Genomic DNA, 11,792 nt, shown 5'->3' on the forward strand with positions numbered 1-11,792 from the left:
ACACGGCCCCCGTTGCCACACAGCGCTGACCGCGCCGGTCCTGCTTCCAACTGAATCTGCATCCGTAGGACACACATTCAGTTGGTTTCAATGCTGGAGCCTTGCTCCAGCATTCACTGTGCCGTTAGCGGCTCGGCGCATGCAGAAACGATGTAGTGATGTCATTGCGCCTGTCTGCACCGAGTCACTCGCAGCACAGTGCAGAGGAGAAGAAGGATCCTCCGCCTGTCCTGGGAATGGGGATAGGTAAGTAATTATGTTATTATTTTTCTATTCTGTACATACATATGGGGGCATTTTAACTGGGTGTGGGAGGGGGGAGGGCTTATATGGTAGCTGCTGAGGGGGCATCATACTGTATGGGGGCATTATACAGTATGGGGCATTATACTGTATGGAGCAGCTATGGGGGAATTATACTGTATGGAGCAGCTATGGGGCATTATACTGTATGTGGCATTATAGTGTATGGGGGCATTATACTGTATGTGGCATTATAGTGTATGGGGCAGATATGGGGGCATTAAACTGTATGGGGCAAAATACTGTATAGGGGCATTATACTGTATGGGGCAGCTATGGGGGGCATTTTACTGTATGTGGCATTATACTGTATGTGGCAGCTATGAGGGCATTATACTCTATGTGGCAGCTATGGGTGGCAATATACTGTGGGGGCAGCTATAGCGGCATTATACTGTGGGTGCAGCTGTGGGGGCATTATAATGTGTGGGGGCAGCTGTGGGGAGCATTATACTGTGGTAGTTAGCTATGGGGGGATTATACTGTGGGGGCAGCTATGGGGGGCATTATACTTTGTGGGGGGCTGCTATGGGGGGGTATTATACTGTGTGGTGGCATTATACTGTGGGTGCAGCTATGGGGGCATTATACTGTGGGGGCATTCATGGGGTATGTCGGGCAATGCAGCTGGGCATAGGCGTGCACAAGGGTCTGGTGGTGTTGGGGAGGGGTAGGGGGCAGGGGCGTAACTAGGAAAGACCGGGCCCCATAACAAACTTTTGACTGGGGCCCTCCTCCCCTGGGTGTCACACAACCCCCTTGTAGATAGTGCCTTTTTTACAGCCCCCCCTGTAGATAACGCCATACAGCCCCCTGTAGATAACGCCATACAGCCCCCTCTGTAGATAGCGCCATGCAGCCCCCCTGTAGATAACGCCATACAGCCCCCTCTGTAGATAGCGCCATGCAGCCCCCCTGTAGATAACGCCATACATCCCCCTGTAGATAACACCATACAGCCCCCTCTGTAGAGAACGCCATACAGCCCCCTCTGTAGATAACGCCATACAGCCCCCTTTGTAGATATCTACAGAGGGGGCTGTATGGCGTTATCTACAAAGGGGGCTGTATGGCGTTATCTACAGGGGGACTCTGTATGGCGTTCTCTACAGGGGGATGTATGGCGCTATCTACAGAGGGGGCTGTATGGCGCTATCTACAGAGGGGGCTGTATGGCGTTATCTACAGGGGGGCTGTATGGCGTTATCTACAGAGGGGGCTTATGGCGTTATCTACAGAGGGGGCTGTATGGCGTTCTCTACAGAGGGGGCTGTATGGCGCTAACGCCATACAGCCCCCCTGTAGAGAACGCCATACAGCCCCCCCTGTAGAGAACGCCATACAGTCCCCCCCTGTAGGGAGCGCCATACAGCCCCCCCCCTGTAGGGAACGCCATACAGCCCCCCCTGTAGGGAACACCATACAGCCCCCCCCTGTAGGGAACGCCATACAGCCCCCCCCTGTAGGGACCGCCATACAGCCCCCCCCTGTAGGGACCGCCATACAGCCCCCCCCTGTAGGGACCGCCATACAGCCCCGCCCTGTAGGGAACGCCATACAGCGTCCCCCCTCCCAAAAAAATGCGACCTACAGTGTGTCCTACAAAAGACATGTATCCCCTATCCACTGGATAGGGGATACATGTGTGATCAGTGGCAGCGATAGGGAGAACAGGGGACCGATAGTCCCCTGAAGTTCTCCATGACTAACCTCTGACTTACGGCGAATGCGCAGCTCAATAAAAATGAAAGGAGCGCTGGTCACGCATGCGCACAAGCGCGACCGGCACTCCATTCATTTCTACGGAGCTGCCGACACAGACCCCGGAAGTCCGAGGTTTGTGATGGAGAACTTCAGGGGACTTTCAGTCCCTCATTCTCCCTACCGCTGCCAGCGATCACACATGTATCCCCTATCCTGTGTATATGGGATACATGTCTTTTGTTTAATGGCAGAGCGGGGAGATACCTCCCTGCTCTGCCGTAGTGTTAAGTGGCATCGCGCTGTAGCAGCCATAGCAGCTGCTAGCGGAGCCTCCGGCCATGGTGGGGTCCCGTGCCGGCTGGCGACACGGGCCCCCTCATGCCGCGGGCCCCATAGCAGCCGCTACGGCGGTAGTTACGCCACTGGTAGGGGGGTCCAAGCTGAATTCTTGCACAAGGGCTTATGAGCCTTTAGCTACGCCCCTGGCTGCCATGGCTTTAAGACTGGGCTAAAAAAAATTCTCCATTCATGAGGTGGCACCTTTTGCAGACTTTAGAAGGGCCACATTCTGCCCAAAACACATTACATCCCAGGCAGCGCCACCAAAGCTGAGCTTGGCGTATTCAGGAGCTGCAGCTGGCTCTGCCCACTTTCTGCTGGCACCGCCCACTTCCTGCTGATTGATAAACATCTCTTTATGCATAGTATTAGGGAGACACCTGCCAATCAGTGGCAGCTCATGAATATGCCTGACTCATCTCTGGCGGCGCTGCCTGGGCTATAAATGTAAGTCCTCAAAAAATGGTTCACATTAGCACATAAGTTACAGATCGCTGAAATGTGGATGACAGGTTAATAAGTGTAGGAATTTAAGCATAATCATTGTACTATATTGTGTATAGTCAAGTGGAAGGCAAAAATATTTCTCAAGGTGCAATGGAATAAAATGTGATTTAGAAATTGTCATTGTGATGTTATCTAAATTGTATTTCATTTGAATATGACTATTGTCTATAAATCGCATATAAAAAAACAAACTATGTACTATGAATATACCGTGTTTTTTAAATTATTTTAAATTACCTTTATTTTCTTGGTTGGACTTGATGGACATGTGTCTTTTTTCAGCCGTACTAACTATGTAACTATGTAACACAATAGAACAGAAAAACATCCACAAACCCACCTAAAGGAATAAGACTAGACTTCTTTCTTACTCTTTCAGATATCTTAACAATACCAATTTTTCACTTTTAGGAAGCTTCCTGATGCAGAGTTTCCAAAACAGCTTACATTTTATTATTTCAATATTTCAAGCAGAGTAAACATACCTAAAATTAATAATTTTCAATATTTTATACTTTGCCTCACAGATATCTGGACCAGTACTAGTCATCAATCTATTGGCAATAATAAAAAAACATTGCTATCAGATCCCGTATCCTATCACAGCTACCCAACAAACAAATAGATATTTTTAAATCAAGAACTCCGTCAACATGGTTGATAACATCTGCCCAAAGCCTCGTGACGGAAGGGCACCAATAATGCATGAGCATAAACCCAGTCTTTACATTAAGGACACTCGTTGCTTTATTAACATTAAAATTACTTACCGTCATTTCTTGGGTGTATAAAAGAATCTGTTTAATATAAAATATTGGGTTACTTGTGATTATTATCAAAGTTTAGTTTAATGGACCCTTTCAAGATCTCATTCCACTCTTTATCACGAATTGGGCCGAACTAACTTTCCCGTTTCACTCTACCACTGTGTCTATTATTTTTCTCCTTTAACACTTTCAAAAATGTTTTAAATAAATTCCTTTTCCTCTTTATTACCATACATAAAAACCAAATAATATGTATTGGTTATTACACTGCATATTGATTAATTTTTTGACATATATAGAATTTAATAGGAGCTTCACGCCCTCTATGTGACCAGACTCCTTGACAGATAAATATCAGATGAATGGCCTGTCCCCTAACTCAGTGGAGTAAAGGATGGCAGTAAATTAGATGTATCCTTTGTTCTGAACACTAAAAAAAGAAAAGTGTAGAGGAGTTAACTAAATATCACAATAGTTAAAGTGATACGTTCTACAACACAACAGATGTAGCATTGTGTAAAGTAGAAACCAAAATGTTAGCTTATGACATCATCATTTGAGGATCTTTGCATAATATGGCTGCATTTATAGTCTGTATTAAGACCCCACGGATCTATTAAACCAAACATAGATCACATTTCAGTTCAGGGTCTGGGTGTTGCGGCTATAACATGGACCCTAAAATGCAGCTATATTATGACCATGTGGAGCTGGCTTTAAAAGGGGTTTTCTATAACCAACATTTATCACCTATCCACAGGATAGGTGATAAATATCTGATCGTGGGATCCGACCACTGGGACCCCCAAAGATCCAGAGAACTGGCCGTCCCTGTGCGCCCCATATGAATGGAGCAGTACTGCACATGCTCGGCCACCACTCCATTCACTTTTTATGGTGCTACCGGAGATAGCTAATGACTGAATTTGTCACTCTCTGGGCTAAACAGATGAGCCAATGTGACATGTGGGTATCCACTCTATGTAGTTGTTCTTGCAAGAAAAAAGAAGGGGACATATTATCACAATCTCTCATAAGCCATTGGGTCTATATCTTAAAGTGGGCAAATCTCAGCATAGAAGTAAAATATACATGTATAGGGTTTATAGCCGATGGGGGAATGGTTGGCGCGTGCCCACAGTCGTTATGCTACAATTGTAGCGCACAGCCAGCAGAAAGAGGTGACAGATTTATTAAGAAGTGTGTGTCTCTTAAAAGGGTTCTCCTGGAAATAGAGAAGATAAAATAAAAATAAAAAATAACATTACTATAAATTCAGAAATACCTTCAAGTGGTTAGGGGGTAATCATTAGGAAAATTAAGATGGCCGCCATCACGTTAGTAAACCCAAAACTCGTCCTGTATTAGAGAACACATGCAACAGGACGGGTTACGTCAGGATACAGGGCTTTGAGACTGGCATATGGCTGCCTCCTTGCTCTGGCTGTCAGTAACCAGGGACTTGAATGTAAAGTCAGTCTAGAGAATGACCTATTGAAGGGCCGGACACAGACCGCTCGAGGCCCCGTGCAAGAACAGTATATGGGCCCCTTGCGCTCCAATATCTTGCCATAGATCTCCCCCTTATGTCTCTCTAACAATTCATCAGTAATTGTGAACCATAAAATGTATTCCCTCAGGTATTTACATGCAATTTAATAGACAAAAGAACCCTTCTTTAAGGTGACTGTGGGCCCCCTTGCCTACTGGGCCCCTGTGCAGCTGCACAGGTTGCATCAATCATATATCCACCCATGATTTATTGGATATACACGTATAACCGCTAACACTCTTCTCAGCCATGTCTGCGTGCCTCACAGCCTCTCCGGAAACGGCGCGCACACAGACACAGTTGAAATGGTACGGAGGAGGGGCTAATCAGTGGGAGGAAGCAGAAGAGGGACGAGACGTAGACCGTTAGAAAAAGACATCCCCTACAACAGCCTGCATCACATCCCTCCTCCTTACCGCTTCAGCTGCGTCTTTGCACGTTCCGTTCCCTGACAGGCTCTGAGGCACACAGACACAGCTGAGATGAGCGTTGGCTATTATATCCGTATATCCAATAAGTCGTTCCCTAGAGTGACAGTGCGTTCATGTCTCTGGTTACTGACAGCCAGAGCAGGGAGGAGGACTTACGCCGGTCTTAAGCTCTGTATACTGACGCAACCCGTCCTGCTGGATACGTTCTCCAATGTAGGTCGGGTTTTGTGTTTCCTAATGCGATGGTGGACATTTCAATTACGGTAACCTAATGATTACCCCCCTAGACAAGATGAGCATTCATAGATATTTGCAGACATTTATAATAATATATACTTTTTCTTTATTTCCTGGAGAACCCCTTTAAGAGCCGCATGCCGCTTAATAAATCTGTTGCACGTTACTCCAGCAGAGCAGAAATCCGTCTGGTGAAAAGTCTAAGTCTGGCGTATGAAATGGTTAGTAAATCTGCCCCATGACTTTATGTATTTTAGCAGCTTTGTTTTTTGTGCTCATTCCACTTTTCTACAAGCAGATCTTATGTCAGTCTTCTGGACTTGAACTCCCATTCTTACTTTAAACTTTCCTGCTTATTTAGTGTGAGAAAATCTGAACAGCCGTCACTTAATGATCTTCATGGACTGAAGTTTATCTTTGTGCTTGTGAAGATCTAGCATGAATTCATCATCTCTATGGAAGTATTAAAGCCAACAATGCATAGGATTATGTTGTGTATGAGGCAATATTCAAGGACTTTTCCGAGAATCCCCCCAATTCTGCCAGACTTGTTAAAAAAAATTCTTCCATTTTTTTTTCAACTGTGCAGAATAGCGTAACAGACTGTTATGACTGAAACTTGAGGGAACCAAGGCTGACTAAAGCAACTGATAATATACAAAAAAATCCCATTGAAATCAAGTAACGGAAACGTGCAACAAAAGAATAACATTAGTGTGAATAGAGCCTAAGTGCTATAGCTAATGGATACATACAGGATGGTTGTGATAAGACACACGCAGGTCAGTGGAGAACTTCAAATTCCAAGCTCTGAGCTCTCCCTGAAGGAGCTGCCAGCAGAACGCAATATTATCTCGATGCACTGCAGACACGGACTATCGTGATGTGTTGACAGAGATCATGGCAGGTCGTGTCTGCAGAGCAATGAAGAATATACAGGATAAATGTTGATGGTGTCTGCCGGTGACTCCGCAGGGTAACCCCTAAAAATTCACTATTTTGTGAAACAAGTAATTTTGATAAAAACATGATGTTACGAGAAATGTCATTTGTGCAGTTTCCTAATATAAAGTGATTCTAGGATGAAGCCTCACCATGGTGTGTTAAGTTTCCTATTATTTTTATTGACTAGCACCTTAAGATAAAGTCCTATAACCTTTCTAGATTTTGGAATATAAAAATCTATCTATCCATTAACCGCTTGGAAACACAGTCAGTTTTGGCCTTGTGGACACCTATTTTTTCAAATTTGACATGTGTCACTTTATGCGGTAATAACTTGGGAATGCTTTTATTTATCCAAGTGATTCTGAGATTCTTTTCTCGTGACATGTTGTTCTTTGTTAGTGAAAAGATTTGATCGATAAATTCAATATTTATGTGAAAAACACCAAAATTGAGAAATTTTTTAAAAAGTAGCATTTTTCTAAATTTTAATGTATCTGCTTGCAAGACAGAAAGTAATACCACACAAAATAGTTACTAATTAACATTTGTGTGGTCTACTTTGTTTGCATCGTTTTAACGTCCTTTTATTTTTCTAGAACTTTAGAAGGCTTAGAACCTTAGTAGCAATTTCTCAAATTTTGAAGAAAATGTCAAAAGGCTATTTTTTCAGGGACCAGTTCAGTTCTGACGTGGCTTTGAGGGCCTTATATATTTGAAAGTCCCCATAAATTACCCCATTTTAAAAACTGCACCCCTCAAAGTATTCAAAACAGCATTCAGAAAGTGTCTTAACCCTTTAGGCGTTTCACAGGAATTAAAGCAAAGTGGAGGTGAAATTTACAAATTATTTTTTATTTGCCGAAATTCATTTGTAATAAATTTTTTCCTGTAACACAGAAGGTTTTATCAGAGAAATGCAACTCAATATTTATTGCCCAGATTCTACAGTTTTTAGAAATATCCCACATGTGGCCCTAGTGTGGTAATGGACTGAAACACAGGCCTCAGAAGCAAAGGAGCACCTAGAGGATTTTCAGGCCTCCTTTCTACTAGAAAATATTTTAGGCACCATGTCAGGTTTGAGGAGGTGCCAAAACACAGGGAAAACTCAAAAATACACCATTTTGGAAACTACACCCCCAATAAATTAATCTAGGGGTATAGTGAGCATTTTGATCCCATTGTTTTCTTGCTAAATTTCTTTCAATTAAGCCATAAATATGAAAACCTACATGTTTTCAAATAAAACATAAGTTTTTATTTTTACAAGAAAGGATAAAAGGGAGAAAAGGAACCCCTACATTTGTAAATCAATTTCTTCCTATTATGGAAATACCCCATATGTGGTCATAAACTTATGTTTGAACAGACAGCAGCCCTCAGAAGGGAATGAGAGCCATTTGGCTTTTGGAGCTCAAATTTTGCTGGAATGGTTTTCGGTGCCATGTCACATTTGCAAAGCCGCTGAGGGACCACATCAGTGGAAAACACCCAAAAGTGACTCCATTTTGGAAACTACACCCCTTATGAGATTTATCTAGGGGTACAGTGAGCATTTTGACCCCACAGATTTTTAGCAGACGTAATTGGAAGTAGGCCGTGAAAATGAAAATATAAATTTTTTTCCCATAAAATGTAGATTTAGCTTAGATTTTTTTTATTTTCACAAGCGCTAAAGGAGAAAAAGCACCCAAATATTTGTAAAGCAGTTTCTCGTGATTCACGGCAATACCCCATATGTGGACATAAATTGCTGTTCGTACCCATGGCAGGGCTTAGAAGGGAAGGAGAATTCTTTGGCTTTTGGAGCTCAAATTTTACTGGAATGGTTTGCAGAGGCCATGTCACATTTTCAAAGCCCCTGCAGGACCAAATCAGTCGAATCCCTCAAAAGTGACCACATTTTGCAAACTACACCCCTAAAGGAATTAATTGAGGGGTATAGTGAGCATTTTGACCACACTGTTTTTTGGTTTTTTTTTGCAGAATTTAGTGTAATTATGCAGTGAAATTGAAAATGTATTTTTTTCTGATAAAACGTGGACATTTTTACAAGGAATAAAGAAGAAAATGCACCCTAATGTTTGAAAACCAATTTCTCCCGATTACGGCAATACACCATATCTGGTAATAAATTCCTGCTTGGACACACGGCAGGGTCATTTGGCTTTAGAAGCTCAAGTTTTGCTGAAATGGTTTTTGGGTATCATGTCGCATTTGCAAAGCCCCTGGGGGACCAAAACAGTGGAAACCCGACAAACGTACCCCATTTTGGAAACTAAAGCACTCAAAGAATTTATCGAGGGGTATAGCGAGCATTTAAACCCGCAGGTTTTTTGCTGAATTTAGTGGAATTAGGCTGTGAAAATACCAACATTTTTTACACAAAAATTTTTAATTTTCCCATTTCCACAAGGGATAAAGAAGACAAAGCAGCCCAACATTTCTAAAGCAATTTCTCCCGAGTACGGAAATACCCCAAATGTGGTCATAATCTGCTGTTTGGATACACGGCAGGGCTCAGAAATGCAGGAGCACTACTTGGCATGCAGATCTTGCTTATTTTATTTTTGGGCACCATGTCGCATTTGCAAAACCCTGGAGGTACCAGAGTACGGTGGAAGCCACCAAGAAGTGACCACATTTTAGAAACTACACGCCTCAAGGCATTGATCATTTACCTGGACAAATGACAGGGCTCACAATTGAAGAGTAACATGCGCATTTGAGGCCTATTTTGGTATTTTCACAGCATTGGCCCACATTTGCAGGGCTCGGAGGTCAAATCATAAAACAAACCCTCAAGTAGTGACCCCTACCTTGTAAACTACACCCAGTAGGGCATATTAAGGGGTCTAGTGAGCATTTTGACCCCACGTGTTTTTTCATTAGAAGTGAATGCGCAGCATATGGCACACAGTAATTATTGCAATTTTGCACGGATATTCCATTTTAGCACACAATATGTGCCCAGTTTGTGCCACTGAAGATAAATACCTCAAAATATTAAGCGGGTTCTCCTGGGTATGGCGATGCCATATATGTGGACGTAAACTGCTGTTTGGGCGCGCTGTAGGGTTCAGAAGGGAGGGAGCGCCAGTTGGAGCGCAGATTTTGCTTGCTAGTTTTTCTGTTTGGAGTTTTGCTGGCATTTCAGTTTATAATATGGGGGCATATGTAGGCTGTGCGGGGTACATCAGGGCATAAGACGACGGTATAACGATGCCGTAAATAAATAATAATCCGCAGTTGTGTGGCACTGATAAATGGAAAGGACAACAGATAAATGTGCTGAGCACGAAAGATTCCCCAAATTTCCCAGCTGCTATTGGATTGTTGTATTCATTAAAATATAACTTTTATTGTTTAGTTTAGAATCAGGTTACAGCAAATGAAGTGAATAGCTGTACAAAATTTAGTGAGGTTAAAATTTTTTCAAAGACGGTAACTATAACGTTCGAGATCTAGTGAGTATTTGGATCTCAGAGATGAAGGGTGTCAGGCATGGGCGGCAGCTGCAGACTGCTCAGACAGCCTCTGGTATCACACGATAGTAGAGTTAGTTAGACCGACAAAGATTCTAAAAGAGCGCTTTTTGCGGGACAGGATGTACTTTTAATTGGTACTATTTTGGGGTAGATGTGACTTTTTGATCACTTTTTATTCTATGTTTCGTGAGCTGCGGTGACCAAAAACAATAGCGATTCTGGCATAGTTTATTTTTTGCCGTGTTCACCATGCAGGAAAAAATAATATTATAGTTTTATAGCTTGGGTTATGACGGATGCGGCGATACCAAATGTGTACTTTCCCCCCTATAATAAAAGGCTTAAGGAAAAAACGCAGTGTTTGTTTTTATTCAACATTTTTATTAACTTTTTGTTTTGTCCCACTAGGACTCGAAAGCCTGCACTTCTGATCTTTACTTTGCACTACCCACGAAGTGCATGCATTAGAGCTGACAGTTATTCACGGTCAGCAAGCCTATTAGGCCCACCTCTGGGCAGGGCCTAATGGACTTTCATACGTGGCAGACCAGGAGGCTATGGTTAGGCCTCTGGTTGCGATCCGCAACCCCTACGATCACATTGCAGCAATGTCGATCGGCTCAAACAACTAAGATGCCGCAATCGCTTTTGATTGCGGCATCTAAGGGGTTAATGGCAGGGATCTGAGCTAGCTCCGTTCCCTGCCGTTACAGCACGGCATCAGCTGTAAGTTACAGCAGACACCGGCGGCTGATGTCGCATACTCAGCTTCTGAGCCATCCTTTCAGGGGATAAGCCTTTTAGGCCCCGCTTCCGAGCTGGACCTAACCGGCTTCCATACTTGGCAGACAGGAGGCCGTTGTTAGGCCTTCGGTCTGCCAGAGCAGCCATCGGAACCCCGCTATTAGCATTGCGGGGTTCGGATCTGCTAGTAAACCCCATAGATGCAGCGCTCGCTTTTGAGCGCTGCATCTATAGAGTTAATCGGCCGGATCGGAGGCTAGCTCCTGTCCTGGCCATGCAACAGGGTGTCGGCTGAAATATACAGTAGACACCCGCGGGGGATGGTGCAGGGTTAGCTTCTGAGCCCGCATTAGCAACACAGCGTACAGTTACGTTGTGTTGTCTTTAGACCTTGGCAAAACAACTTCCGTGGGACGCACGTGATTCGCGCAACAGCAGTAAAAAGTATGATTGAAAACAGAAAAGCACCACGTGCTTTTGTTTACAAACATCCAAACAGAGTGTCATAACGATGGCGGCTGCGCGAAAATCACGCAGCCGCGCATCATATGTGATGACACACGGAGCTGTTAAGTGCCTTTTGCGCATGCAAACCGCGGCGTTTTTTGCACGCGGAAGACGCACACACTCATGTGAATCTGGCCTAATAGTACGTTGTATGTCACCAAGGGATTAATCTATCTTTTTATCCATTAATCTATCTATCATCTATCTATCTATGCATGGATGTTATCTGGCATAATGGAGAGAAATTAAGGCAGTTGGACACACT

The sequence above is a fragment of the Rhinoderma darwinii genome, chromosome 1 (genome assembly GCF_050947455.1).
Source record: "Rhinoderma darwinii isolate aRhiDar2 chromosome 1, aRhiDar2.hap1, whole genome shotgun sequence".
NCBI lineage: Eukaryota > Metazoa > Chordata > Amphibia > Anura > Rhinodermatidae > Rhinoderma > Rhinoderma darwinii.